The 15,487-nt window shown below is 39.4% G+C and overlaps 1 protein-coding gene and 1 pseudogene across 1 annotated transcript in view; both read right to left on the minus strand.

Moving 5' to 3' along the window:
• The window catches only part of IL1RAPL2 (interleukin 1 receptor accessory protein like 2), a 1,213,983-nt gene that overhangs the window by 285,304 nt on the left and 913,192 nt on the right, over positions 1–15,487 (minus strand). The window lies entirely within an intron of this gene.
• Positions 9,071–9,802, minus strand: LOC105888176 (annotated as a pseudogene).

Raw genomic sequence — 15,487 nt, forward strand, 5'->3', positions numbered from 1 at the left:
TTCCAGTCAGACAGCCCACATGCATACCCTTTTTTCACCTAAACCCGTGAACAGAAGGGGACAAACTTGTACTTACACCCAACACATGCCAATGGGATGTAGTGGAAGTGGAGTCTCATTAAATTCCAATATCATGTTTAGGCCTAGGAATTACCAAGAAGTACAGACTATTTGTGATGCTAAAAGAGCAACTGCAGCAGTTCATCTGGATCCTGACCACTGGCCAGAGACAAATCTATCAGCACCCTGCATAATTACGGCACTTGCAGATTAGCTAGACTACGTGCTGCCATGGGCAGGCAAGCTCATTTCTTTCTTATTATTTTTTTTTAAATCTCATCTGAAACTCACAGTTATTATTTGGGAACAGAAAGAGAGAACTGTCAATACCAAGCCCCCTAAACAACAGAGCAGAGGTTTACAATTTTATTAGGAATCTTATTCTGGAACTTGAGAGGGGCTAATTGGGGTCTGAGTTAGTCTTTGAATTTGGTGCTTCAGCTTCATGTTTTGATTGAAAGAATGAGAGCAAGGGATGCAGTTTGGTACTAACATTTCAATGTACAATTGCTCCCCTGCATTTTCCACCGTAGCTGCTTATGTTTAATTATCCTTAAATATAATTGCTCCACTGAGTATACCATGACACTAGTTTTTATGTGCTAGAGAAGCCACTACTGTGACTGCCTGCTTCTTCCTAAAGCTAAGTTTTATAGGTTTGACACTTAACTTTCCTGAAAAGAATGCCCAAATTAACTCTTTCTTTTCTATTATAGGCAATAGTTATATCTGCACATATGACCAGATCAACTAGTTTGACCAAAATTATTAGTCAATTTCCATAAACTTATTTAAAAATCAGTAGAGCCGGGTACAGTGGCTCACGCCTGTAATCCTAGTACCTTGGGAGGCTGAGGTCGATGGACTGCCTGAGCTAAGAAGTTTGAGACCAGACGGAGCAAGAGCGAGACTTTCTCTCTAAAAAAAAGAAAAGAAAAGAAAAGAAAAAAAAGTTGGGCATTGTGGCAGGCACCTGTAGGCTCAGCTGCTTGGGAGGCTGAGGCAAGAGGATCACTTGAGCCTGTTTGAGGTTGCTGTGAGCTATGATTTTACAGCACTCTACAGAGGGTGACAAGGTGAGACTTTGTCTCAAAATATATATCAGTAGAATTATTTATTTGATGGAAATAAATCACTTTATTTGACTATATTGCTCAAGTGTTACATGCTTTTGTTACAATTTTCATTATCCTCTTTTGATGTTGACTTGTCTATTTAATTAGATTTTACAGAAAGACAAAGTGGGATAGAATAGAAGAACAGAAATTCATTAATTTCTGTAAATAAAGCCATGTTGGAATTTTTATGTTAAAGTCAATGAAATGGATCCCCCCAAATCTATTCAATACACCAGCATTAAAATCACATTGCAAAATCACTATGCATCACATTTAACATTCAAATCCTACAGATGTCATCTACATTTACAAGAGGCTGAAGTCTGAACTTGTCATCTAATAACTTAAAGGCAGCCACAACTTTTCTGCCTTTTTACATACACATCTTCTATTTTATCCTTGTTATTGCCAAGTCACTTTTCTCATCTGCCCCCGTTAACACGCTGCATTAATTTTCAACTCTGTATCTTGGATTAAAACTCTTCTGCCAAGTTGGAAAACAAATAATAAAAGCTACCATAGTTATCATTTCTTTAGTATCTACTGAGTGATAGGCACTGTTCTAAGATATTTTATATTACATTGTACAAATAACTTGCCCAAAGTCAAGCAGCTTTTCAATCTAAAGTAGGGATCTGAATTGAGTTCTGTTTGATTTCACCAGGCCCACAATTCCCTAAGATCTTCCCCTTACTTTTTGCCATCTTAAGTCTTACCTATCCTCCACCAAAAGCCTGTTTAAGTCCTATATCTTCCAGAAAGCCTTTCCTAACAATAGCCCAAGATAATCTTTCTCTTTGAAATCCTAAAGCATTTACTATTTCTTTGAACCTCTCATTTGGGTCACAGCATACAAGGCTTTGAATACAAATTTAAACCTCATTTTCCATAGCTATGTCTAGTCTCCCCAGTTAGATTTTTAAGCTCCTGGAGGACAAGAATCATGTCTCACATATTCCAGCAAATCAGATAGTGTGTGACACTGTGGAACAAGTAAACACTTAAAATCTCCAAATTAGCTGCACAATATTCTTTCTTTAAAAATAGGTGCTACCTATAGGCCACTTATATTGCAAGGAACGGAAACCAAATTTTTTTGCTAATGACACCAGAAGGAAATTTAGCAGAAGGCTATCTGAAGGATGGCCAGGAAGTCTATGGAACTAGGTTTAATAATAGCAAAGAAACCAGGGCAGGTCTAGATGTACAGGCTAAAGAGACTACATAATGATGTCATCTTGAGCTCATCCTTGGATTGCATTGGTTTTGGCAGGGGAGGGGTGTTAATGTGTTTTCTTTTATTGCCTTGTATTTTGGTTTCTTTTGTCCTTTTGTCATTTTGATCAAGATTCAAAACCCCAGAAAGGTAGGCTGAATGAGCAAGTTTTGAGCGCCAGGCCTCGTAAGACTGCGTGCACACCATGAAGAAAAAAGAATCCCCTTAAAGCAGGTTTTCTCAAGCTCAGTATGATTAACAGTTGCTGCCAGACAACTCTTTTGGAGGTGATTTGTTCCATGCCCTGTTGGATATTTAGCAGCATCCCTGGCCTCTACCCAATAGACACCTGTAGCATGCTCCACCAGTTGTGACAAGAAGAAATGTCTCAAGGTATTGGCAAATGTGCCTAGGAGAACAAAATTGACCCTCGTTAAGAATCATTGCCGTAGGGCGGCGCCTGTGGCTCAGTAAGTAGGGAGCAGGCCCCATATACTGAGGGTGGCAGGTTCAAGCTTGCCCCGGCCAAACTACAACAAGAAATAGCTGGGTGCTGTGCCTGTAGTCCCAGTTACATGGGAGGCTGAGGCAAGAGAATTGCCTGGGCCCAAGAGCTGGAGGTTGCTGCGAGCTGTGATGCCACGGTACTCTACCAAGGGCAAGAAAGTGAGACTCCGTCTCTAAAAAATGAAAGAATCATTGCCATAAAGAAAACTTAGGTTGTTACTGGAAAAAGAAATGAATGCTAGATGGTCAAAAGTAGCAGGTACATACTACTTCCTCACCCAACTCCTATGCTGGTTTCTATGTGAAAAGCATTCCTTGGAGCAAATAGTACTAATGGGGTGCCCTGATCTTGTAAAAAGAAGTGGCTTTGACTACACACATCCACTACTATAGGCAATGAGTTCTGTTAATCAAAAGAAGGAAGTATTTGGCATTAAAAAAAGCAAAGTTCTGGAGCTGGAACATATTGTTCTCAGCAAAGTAGCTCAAGAACGGAAGAAAAAGTATCCAATATACTCAGTCTTACTATGAAACCAATTTATAGCTTTTACAGCCCAAGAAAAAGGGGAAAGGGGAGAAGGAGGGGAGGGGAGAGGGGAGGATGGGTGGAGGGAGAGTAATTGGTGGGACCACACCTAGGGTGCATCTTACAAGGGTACATGTGAAATTTACTAGGTGTGGAATATAAATGTCTTAACACAATAACTAAGAAAATGCCCTGAAGGCTATGCTGACCAGTTTGATGAAAACATTTCAAACTGTATATAAAACCAGCACATTGTACCTCATGATTGCATTAATGTACACAGCTATGATTTAATAAAATAAATAAATAAATAAAGCAAAGTTCTAAAATAGTCATTGGCCTCTGTCCATTGGTAGCAACAGTTCACTGGGCTCTTGCTGCTTCCAAATCACCTAAGCTCAAAAACTAATTCCAAAGGAGAGCAATAGCAGCCCCTATGGCTCTTTGACCCAGAGTGCCCAAGTGCACAAGTATAGATTGCCTGATGTTCTGAGGGAATTGGGGATCTTGGGAAGGAAGATTTGAAAAAAAAAAAATATTGTGGGGAGATAAAATAGAGGTCCTTACTAAGCAAATAGGATGCTAACTTCCTTAAAAGTTTCCTATAATCTTAAAGGGAAATTTGCCAATCCTAGCCAAGTAGTTGACTACTTTAAAGAGGTCATTATTGAACACAATTCAGTTTATAAAGTCAGAAATTACAGAGATCTGAACACATCAGAACCACTATTACTCTTTGGAAGACTTTGCATTTTCTTCTATGTGATTAGCTAATAATCGCTTGGGGCAAAGAATCTCTCTTTCGGAATTAACTAGATGGGCTCTCCTCAATTCTGAATTACGATGTACACATCTCACTGGCCAATTCATCTAACGCCTTATGTTAAAAGTCTTTTAGTTGTAGAATTACCAGCCTAAGAGTCCCCTGATTGAGATGATCATCTGAGAAAAAAATACACAATAATCATGAATAATCAATACAATCCTTAATCCTCCAAACCTGTAAATTCAAACAAGACCAGCCTTGGCTACAATGTGTCTCCTTTGCTGTAGTCTTCCTTATTTTGGGCTCCCAACTTCAGAGAAGTCTCTTCTCCGGCCTGTTTTTAGGCATCCAGATTGTGTCTCTCTAGCCAAAATCGGCTGCAATTTAAACCTTAGTATGAATTTAAGACACCTGTACCTCAATCACATAGCTAGTTACTTTTGCAAGATTATCTTTAAATGTGGAATTAAAGACACTGTTTCGTGGACACACATTGGGCCCTCTCCTGAACTCCTGCCTTTACACTGATGGGCAATAAACAGGGTGGCCTTCAGCAAAAGTCAATGAAGACAGATAAAGTTATTTTCCTCAAAATTCCAATGAGCATTATTATGAGTGATTCCTCTACTTCATAATAACAACTGAGGAAAAAGAGCCCAGGCATATTTTAAATTCAAAAAATCAATGTTCATTAAAAGGCAAGCTTTTGTTTTCACTTTTTGACCTGTTATTACTGCCAGCAACTAACCACTGTAGGAATTTCTTTAATAATTATTTTTTCTAAAGAAAAATCTATTATTTTTCCACCATATTTGTAATAGGTGGAAACAGATGGGCATGGACATTTTCTTTATTAACTCTATCTAGAGAGAAACTAAATCCTTTAGGTTCTCCAGCTGTAACAGAAAGGCTGTGATGGGTTCAGGGAAAAAAAATAAAAATGATTCTCAGAATCATTTGGAGATTTGTTTTCAAACCATTCATGGCTCAACCTTCAGATTTTCATTTATGTATCTTCCCTACCTCCCTACCCTCTCAATTAAAAATAATTCCCTTTATTAAGTCACTGTTATTGATGACAATGTTTTATGATCCTCATATATGTATTTGGAAAATAAAATTATTGAGAACTACTAAGAGTCAAACACATAGGAAGTCATATGCAGATGACTACATTGCTTTAAAACACACACACACACTCTCAAACCACTATAACTCAGACTTTACCTTATAAACACAAACAATGTAACCTGGTATATACCCTCACATTAATCTGAAACACCCACACATATATTACAGTGACACTAAAAATACTCCTGCCATCATTTAAAGTCATTGCAAGTATTTCCCTTATTTTTGGCATAGAACTTAAAGGTTAAGTACTGTCTTTGAATAAATAAGTGATCCTTTAACAAACAGATGCCAAATTGCTGGGGAAGAACTGGGCAACTTACCTGGTCATTGCCCCTGCACAGCTCAGGGCCTCCCTAGCATCTGGCTCAGAGTTTGTGTCCCGCCTTACAATTCAGTGAATGTGCCCTGAGGGTGGTGAATGCTCAGAACTTCTGTGAAGTTGCCCTGAGATGCCCTGTTCTTTGGATTCCACATTTATTTCCACTAACAGTTGAGTTTTGAGCAATGCATGAGCTTTGGGATAGCTTAAGCATAAAGGCAGGGCAATTTCTTCTCAATGCCATTTGACACAGGGACCTTCTCTGGAGAGAAAAATGTTTATTCAGCACAAATCTACCCAGACATAAAGCAACTCCTTCAAAATTGAAAAGCAAACAACCTTGGGGGAAATAGAAACTTAGACAGAGGTTATGACGGTAGCTCTTTCCCCCATCTTTCTTCACAGTGCCTACTGTGTCTTCGCTCTGGCCTTTTCCCCCTTGAGGGAGTTTTTGCCTTTTCTCTCTAAAATAGCACTCCTTGGACCCTTGTATTGTTGGCATCAAACAAATTCCAACTGTGGTTACTATTAATACTAAAGAAATTATACAAGATAAAATACTTCAGGTTCCACACATTACTTGGGATGTAGTTATTAATAGCATCAAAATAAATAAATATGAGAGGTTAAACATAGGTGATGGGTCAATTTTTACCTTTGCAGCAAGATCAACATTTGGGTCTGTGGCTACTAATCTGTCACATTCTAGAAAACTGGCTCAGATAGTGGTGAATAATAATACTCAAAGATGAATAATTTGAGAACCAGGCAAACCCTTAGAGGTCTAACTCATCTGGCTATTTTGGCAGATGAAGAAACTGACAAAAGGGAGGAATGTGGCAACATCATATTGTAAAGTAGTGATAAAACAGAAGACCAAAACCCATTTCCTGAATTAAAGTCCAATATCCTTGCCACTGCACAAAGGCTAACAATGATTAAGCACACACTCCATGCCAAGCACTTTTACATTCATTCTCTCATTAAACCCTTGCAACAATGTATAAAGTAGGTCCTATTATTATCAGCATTTGACACATGAGAAAATTGAGGTTCAGTGAGATTAAGTGACTTGCCTAAAGTCATATTGCTGGTAAATACATTATGGGTCCAGGATTCAGCCTAAGTCTATCTCATTCTTGAGTCCAAGTTTATAGCCATTACTCCATACTATCATCTTACCTCCTTGTTCTTTAAGATGCTGTTTCTTTAAAAAATTGTGTGTGTGTGTGTGTGTGTGTGTGTGGCAGCTTAATGCAGCCACACATGAACCCTTCCCCTTCTCTTCCTACTCTCCTCCTAAGACAAAGACACAAAGGATCTGGTTAGCCTCACCCCCAGAAGTTCATGCCAAATGATCTTAACCTTCCTGCACAAGCTGTGAAATTTACCTAGCTCTTGCATCCCCATATAAAAGGGGTCTCTAACTTCCCCCAGGCACAGAAGCCACCTTTGCACTACCCAGGCAGGTGATCCCTTTTCAATAAACCTAGCCTGAGCATCTCCACTGCAGCCTCGTCTCTGAGCGCCACTCTTACACATTTCAATATATATAATAACTATATATTTAGCTCAGGTTTTGGTAAGGTGAAAAGAACAGTCACCAGAGTTACTCCGCCCTGCCAGCTCTCAGATGGCTAACAATGTTTCCATATAAGCATCAACAAAGCAAAGCAAACCTTTAAATGTTTCACTAAATTGATAAGGTTCAAGAATACATTGACTGAACACCTCCACGATTACAAAAATTCAATCTTGGGTGGCTTGGTATTATTCATTTATTCACTCAGTTAACAAATGTTTATAGTTCTATTATGGCAAAAACTCTATCAAACAGTATGTGTGTGTCTGTGTTGGGGGTAGGGATGCAAAGTATAAATTTGAAGAGTATAGAGTCATATCAAAAGGCTTAGTGTAGTAGAAGAAATGGAGGTATACAAATGACTGAAATAAATGCCCAAAAGTAGTAATTGCTTGTTTTAGCTTTTATTGATACTGTACAAGTTACCACAAATTTAACTGTCGACCTATTTATTTTTACACAATAAATTGCTTTTATTTTGGTAAGTATCCACAGTTTACCATTTCAAAAAATGGAAAAATACAGCAATTTGCTGAGAAGTCAAGCCTGCCAATTTGGGGGATCTGCTGTGCACACCCAGTTCTTTCTGGATCCCTGCTGAGGATCGGATCATGAGAAGCAGCAACACCAGAACCAAATTAAGCACTGAATTCAAGGTTCTTTTTGTTCCAGTTGTCAGATTCCAAACTGGATCCCAATCAATTGCAAGCATGACCAAATGAGAACTCTGTTTAAAACTTCTTCAATTTTTAAAGTGAAAGCAATTTCAGGAAATGAAAACAATTCAGAGGGGTCATGTGTGCTTACAAGTGTCATCATCTGGGATTTCTCCAAGTTTAACCACCAATGACTGAGAACTGGCAAGTTGGAGTAACTCTAGTAACTGTTCTTTTCCCCTTATCAAAACCTGAGCTTAAAATACACATCAGCTGATGATGGCAGCAGAGGGTGGCATGACTAAGGACCCCAAATTCATTTCCCAGGCTGGTGGAGTGAATAAATGTGGTTCCAAAACTAAACAAGGGAGGTCAGAGATTCTTTCCAACCTTATCTGATGGTTTCTGGCCAAAGCAAGGGAGTGTCATGGAAAGTGTTGGGTGGTGACAGTGCAAAGAGGGACTTGAGGATGAGGGGCGAGAAAGCAGCACTCCTCAATAAAGTTGGAGGAGACATGACATGGGGAAAGCCCTGAGTTCCACATGGAAGACCAATCTAGAAGAGGAACAGAAGGGTTACAACCTATGTATTGGCCAAGGGTGGGAGGAGAGGAAGAGTGGGAAGGGGACAATAGTTTGGAAGGGGGCATCACTTAAGACTTAAAGAAACCAGGGTTGTAGGCAAAGCACTCCACAAACCCAGCAGTAGACCCTAAAACCTTCATATCTACTCTAACAAGCCTGCCAGCTGGAGGGGTGTTGCAGCTATGGGAGGAGGCAAGGGAGGGGAAAGGAGAGAAGGCAGAAACCCTGGCCATGGAATCAACAGTAAGATGATTGTGTGCTGTGTCTTTCCACAGGTGAGTTAGATGTGTCCCACCAGTAATGATGTGAAACAGTTTAAATATAGTTTCTTGATCTCAGAAGTTCAGCTACACAGACAGTGGTTATACTTGTGAGGATGATTCGTTATAGTACAACTTATGTATTTCAAAGGACAAAAAACTAAGTATCATTTACAGTCTCTTAAGCATTTATCTTAATAAGGAACAGGAACTTCCTTTCCAGTACCTTGAGGTCTATGAGACATATCTAGAAAATTTACTACTGTGGAAAATTAAGACTGCTTAAATTGAATGGGGTGGGAGAGAAAGGACCTGTGGTTTTTTTTTTTTTTTATTAATTACTATAACTGTCCTTCAGGCAGCTGAGGGAGTTTCATATTTTCATTAGACATGATTAGGCACTGAAGCTCTTGCATGACAACTTTGATGCTATGTGAATTCTGCCATTTTGCTAGCACTGATATGACTCTTGGGTCTATCACTCCATTAGAACTATTAACTTCATTCATATTAATTTTTGTTACAAATAATACAAAGAGGGGATGCTTCTGGGTATTTAGGTACACGTTCTATTTTAAGGCTATATGTTTGGTTTTCATAAATTGTTCTTGGAGGCCTAATTATCATCCCTGTCCATCTTGTAATTGACATGTCTTCATCATCTCCTAGATCCCAGATTACTGTGCCATCTCTTACTCCTTTCTGACCTTCTTCAAATTCTTCTTCTTTTTTTTTTTTTTTTCAGACAGAGCCTCAAGCTGTCGCCCTGGGTAGACTGGGTAGAGTGCGTGGCATCACAGCTCACAGCAACCTCCAACAACTCCTGGGCTAAAGCGAGTCTCCTGCCTCAGCCTCCCAAGTAGCTGGGACCACAGGCACCCGCCACAATGCCTGGCTATTTTTTGGTTGCAGCCATCATTGTTGTTTGGCAGGCTCGGGCTGGATTTGTACCCTCCAGCTCAGGTGTATGTGGCTGGCGCCTTAGCCACTTGAGCCACAGGAGCCGAGCCAAATTCTTCTAACAGTAGGAAATTGTGAGAGACTTTTACTCCCAAGCCTGTGGTGGCTGCCATCTTGCATTGCTGTTGCTTAAAGGCTGGCCTACAAACTTAACAGTTTAAAACAACATTTATATTATTATATTATCTTACCGCTTAGGAGCTCAGAAGTCTAATAAAGGTCTTAACTGGATTAAAACTGAGGAATGAGCAGGAATGTGCAACTTCCTGGAGCAACTTCCTGAAGATAAATCTGGTTCTCTTCCTTTTCTACCCTCAAGAATCTGTGCTTGGCCTTCTGTCATCTTCAAAGCTGGAGGCAGGTTAAGTCCTTATCACATTACATCATTCAGATTTTTTTTTTCTGTCTCCCTCTTCTATTTTTATGGACCCTTGTGATTGCATTGGTACCATCTGGATAATCCAGATTTTCCTATTTTATGGTCAGGCCATGAGCACCCCTAATTCCATTTACGATTTTACTTTGCCTTTGCTATAGGACCTAACAAATTCCTAACATATGAGAATATGGACAGCTATGGGGGCATTATTCTGCCTATCACCATGCTACGAGGTAATCAAATAAAATACAAATGGAATTTAAAGAAGGGGAATATGATATCTTGGCTGTCATATGGAACAACATGCATTTCATGTGTTGTATTTTAACGAAATGAACTTTACTGGTATCATTTCAGTCAAATCAGTTTGTGAATATAATCTTTGCATTTCAAACAAAAGTTTATGAAGGCAATTATTTGAATAGATTGGGCTGGTATCAATACTTCTGTTTTCAGCCTAAGAGTTTAGTTATTTATGGTTGTCGAATTCATTAGGCATTCATAGCCTGTCAACATGATGTTGTATAAAGTGAAGAGTAAGGAAAAGCAAAATATTACTTTAGCAAGTTTAGCTGTGTGGATATGCTAACGGTCCTGAAGGAGGCTGACAACTGTGGATATTAAATAAGCAATTTCCTAAGAACCAAGAAATGTTTCATGACAAGGATAATTTTATAATTCACAGAATATCCTTTTGGTAGACATTACTCATGATGTGATATTTAGAGTTTAGAAAGAAATTGTCCTCTTAAGTGGCGAGCCATTCTAACATAAAGACTTACTTAGTCTGGGGTTTGAGGTGGAAAATACAGCTGGTGTCAATCCCAAGGAATATTCGCGTTACCCTCCTCCCTCCTCCACTGCAGCCTTGCATTTCCAGAGAGGATTTCACGGTTGTGAGTAAGCCGTTTATTTGCATGACAACAAGCCATCTGCCGGGTCATGAAAAATCTATAAATGTCATGATATTATTTTCACTTTGCAGGTGAGGGAACTGAGGTTCAGAAAGGTTAAACTACCTTTCACCTAAGAACTCACCTAAGGGTCAGAACCACAATTTAAATCCTAATTTCTTGACTCCTATTCCATAGTCTCCTGGTCTTATTCAATCCTCAAAACATTTCAATGAGGAAAATACTACTATTTCAGTTTTTACTGTTAAGAAAATTAAGGTCCAGACAGGGTACCTCACTCAACCAAGGTTTCCCAGTTAGCAAAAGTGCCAGAGCTATCATTCAAACATCTATCTGCCTGGTTTTAAATCTGGGATCTTTCTCTCTGAATCTTTCTTGAATGAATAAGTAATAGTAGTTAAAATTAATTAACTCATAGAAGAATAGTATCTGAAAATAAAATAATTTTGCTTTTCATTTGTATCACTGAAGTCAGGACCTGGCCCTTAGAAATCTTGCTTAATTTCCCACATGACGGTAGCTCTCTGGGAGGTTTCCAAGCTTGTTCCTTGTCTTCTTAACACTGATGAGCACTAATTCAATTAATCAAATATAAGTTGATGATCTATGATGTTGAAATTGATTTTCAAATGAAACCAATTATGACTGCTCACAGTTCCAAGGAGAAAATATCACCTAGGTGATTTCAAGATGTGATTACTGGAGCAGAAGAATCAGAGAAAGGGGAAAAAACATCACCTGAACTTACAAAGCACTTTCCCCTTTCCATGATTATCTCATTAAGTCCAACTGGGACTCTAGAAAAGCAAGAATTGTTCTCTAGAAACAGATATGAAAGCTTAGGAAGTTTTCCAAGTAGAATTTCTGAAAGAGCTTGCCCCTTAACTGTAGAACTTTGAAGGCTCCACATTTTCTGATAGGATAAACATTTCCTCAATTGTCCTTATCATTTATCTCCTGATATAGCTTTGTTAAGAAATTGGACCCAATCCTCAGGAGGAGACCTTGAGTCTCTAAATAAGCCAGTGCTTTCACAGGCAAGGCACTCCCACGACAGACTTCTCTGTACTGGTTTAAATGAAGATAAAGCAACTTCCAAGTGTAGTCTGATTCACCTGAGGGTCTTCACCTCCACCCCACCTCACCCCATCATCTCCTAGTCTGGACTAACACTTCCTCTGCAGAACATTCCAGTACAGATGGAAACTCAGGCCAGGTGCGGTGGCTCGGTGGCTCGTGCCTGTAATCCTAGCACTCTGGGAAGCCAAGGTGGGCGGATGGCCTGAGCTCACGAGTTTGAGACCAGCCTGAGCCAGAGCAAGACCTCATTTCTAAAACTAGCCAGGTATTATGGTGGGTGCCTGTAGTCTCAGTTACTCTGGAGGCTGACGCAAGAGAATTGCTGGAGTCCAAGGGTCTGAGGCTGCTGTGAGCTGTGACGCCGTGGCACTCTACCCTGGGCAATAAAATGAGAGTCTGTCTCCGAAAAAAAAAAAAAAAAAAGATGGAAAGTCAGGTATTAAAGGCTGCTCTGGCCTTATACCAAATTGATCTGGTGCCAGTGGATGTTTTTACAGCAAACATGCACTTTCTCTAGGAGGATCTTTAGTCAAGAAGGGTTCCGGTCATTTGTGAGAGAACAAAAGGCTTTTCAGGAAACACTCCTGTGGGGGTGGTTACCTGGGGTTACAGACCAGGGAAAACACTGCAGACAGATCTTGCTGCATGAGGTGACTCACTGTATACTACCACTCTGCTTTTAACCTGACAGGCTAGTTACACATCTGACCAAAACCCAGGCCTGGGGGATCTTTCTCTGTGGGCTGGTGCCCCGTCAATGCTTTAGCATGAGCCTGATGGCCAGAGCTCACTAGCATAAGTAGTACAGCCATTTTAGTCCCAGAAAGCTTGAGAGAAAATAAAAGACACTGCCCAGTTCCCGAGAAGGGAATTTTAGTTCCTGGGACAGCAAAATCTCCTCATTCCCATCTGTCTTATGTCGATCCAGACCTTGGAAATGTCTGTGATATTCATTAGCATCGGGCTGATCTCACCCTAATTCAGAGCAGATGGTGGCTTATATGTTATGATTTTACAGGGAAAGCCTCTCTCAACTTTCAAAAACACCTGCCACACACTATCTAGGTCACAAAACTCCATAATGTTGCAAATGAAAGCATGGGCTCTGGATTCAGAATTCCTGAGTTTGAATTCGGGGTCTGCCGCGTACTGTGTTACCTTGGTCATGGTGCTTAACCCCCTCTGCGACTCCATTTCCTTAATGCATAACTGCGGACAATAGTTGTACTCACTTTTTAGGATTATTATGAGGGTTAAATAAGATCAAGCTTTTAAAGTGCTAAGCAGAGGCCTGGCTCACAGTTCATTTCTCAATAAATGGTAGCAAATATCATCGATTTGTCAATTAAAGAGAACATTGAGCTCTATCTTCCCCTAGGGAGTGATTAATTAATTACCCCACAGTAAATTGCAGGATCAAATGAGAGATTTAGTTTGAGTTCTTTGAGGGTTCGCCATACCTCCTTCCAATGCCTGAGAATAGGTCTGACAAGAGGAGGAAGATTGAAAGGACAAGGGTGGGTCCTAAAAGGAAGAAGGGAGAGTGAGGCAGACAGAGATATAGGCACTGGATCACCAAAGCAAATCTCACATACCGCAAAAACTCAATTCTCAAATACTATGAGCTATCACAGTGTTCATGCAGAGAGATCCAGATCCAAAACTCACATGGCCAGCTTCTTCCTCTGTAAGGGGATCACGTGTTTTTCTGCAAGCTTAAAAATTATCTACAATAATGTATTAAAAAAAGGGATGAACTGGAAGGTGTGTTTCAATAGTATCTGTGTGGATAACATACTCAGCCTGAGTCACTGATTTTATTGACTTCCCCTGCCCGTGAAAAGCCAAAAAAGGAAGGTAAGCCGAGTGGCTGGGCTTTCAGGCCAAAGTCAATTATGCTGAAAAGCAAATAGGTGAATTACAGACAGAATGACAGAAGGCACTTCATCAGCTTTCGGAAATGTCTTCCATAGCCTAGATAGTTTAAAAGCAGCTTACTATCCATCCATGTGGTTATCTTGGAGCCCTGGGCTAGAATTTAAGAGACCTGGTTCTGGGTAGATGCCCAGTAATGGGATTACAAAATCAAATGGGAGGTCTAGTTTGAGTTCTTTGAGGGTTCCGCATACCTCCTTCCAAAAAGAAAAAAAAAAAATCCTTTTACCATAAGGACACTTGCACTAAACTGTTTATCGCAGCTCAACTTACAATCACCAAAATGTTGAAACAGCCTAAATGCCCACTAACCCAGGAATAGATTAACAAGCTGTGGTATATGTATATAATGAAATACTATTTGGTCACTAAAAAATATGGACACTTTACATCTTTTGTATTAACCTGGATGGAAGTGGAACACATTATTCATAGTAAAGCATCACAAGAACGGAGAAGCAAGAATCCTATGTACTCAGTTCTGATATGAGGACAATTAATGACATAGTACATAGTAGGCATTGGGAGAAGGGGAGAGCAGAGAGAGGGAAGGAGTGGGGGTGGGGGTTCAGGGTGTGTGACACACCTTTTGGGGGCAGGACACAATTATAAGAGGGACTTTATCTAACAAATTTATCTATCAATGAAACCTGTAATCTTTGTACCCTCAATGAATCCCCAACAATAAAAAAAAAGAGACCTGGTTCTAATCCTGGCTCCACTAATAATTTACAGTGTGACACTGAACAATTCAGTCAACTTTTCTACTGCTTAGTTTCCCCAACTTCAAAATAGGAATTCTAACTCCCCTGTACAGTTTGTGGGGTTAATATGGAGAATCAAATAAAATAAGAAATATAAAAGCCCTATGAGTATTTCATTTAGAAAAATATGAAATATATGTAAATAGAAAAGCTGAAAATGTTCTCCTAAACTCCCAACTCCCAACAATGCATCCCAGAGATATAGCTGTCTTATGCCATTCTTAGGGCTCCATGATGAGACTATCTACAGGACCATTTCAATTGCTTGTTTAGTGTTTTAAAAGATTTTACATCATGGTATTCTATTATATGTTTAGTATTAAGTTGATCTAACTGTACTGAAAAGCTACATTCATTTAAGAATAGGGCCAAGAATCATCACCATTATTTCTGGAAAATAATAATACACAACACTTACATACCCCTTACTAAGAGCCAGGTACTGTTCTAAGGACTTACTAGATATTAATTCATTTAATGCTTTCAATAAGTTTATATATGTGGTACATATTATTATTATCTATATTTTACAGATAAAAATGGAACTATTAAGAAATTAGGTGACCTGCCTAACTTTACACAGTTAATAAGAAACAAAGATGATGTTTGAATTTGGGCACTTTGGCTTCAGAGTCCTTTACAAGTATAAGCATAATAAGACTCTGATCAATTTGCATCATTTTGATAGCATTTAATCTTATAGAATCTTATAATTACAAAGACTCT

Source organism: Otolemur garnettii, unplaced genomic scaffold (genome assembly GCF_000181295.1).
Source record: "Otolemur garnettii isolate 467f Iridium unplaced genomic scaffold, OtoGar3 scaffold00216, whole genome shotgun sequence".
Classification (NCBI taxonomy): Eukaryota; Metazoa; Chordata; class Mammalia; order Primates; family Galagidae; genus Otolemur; species Otolemur garnettii.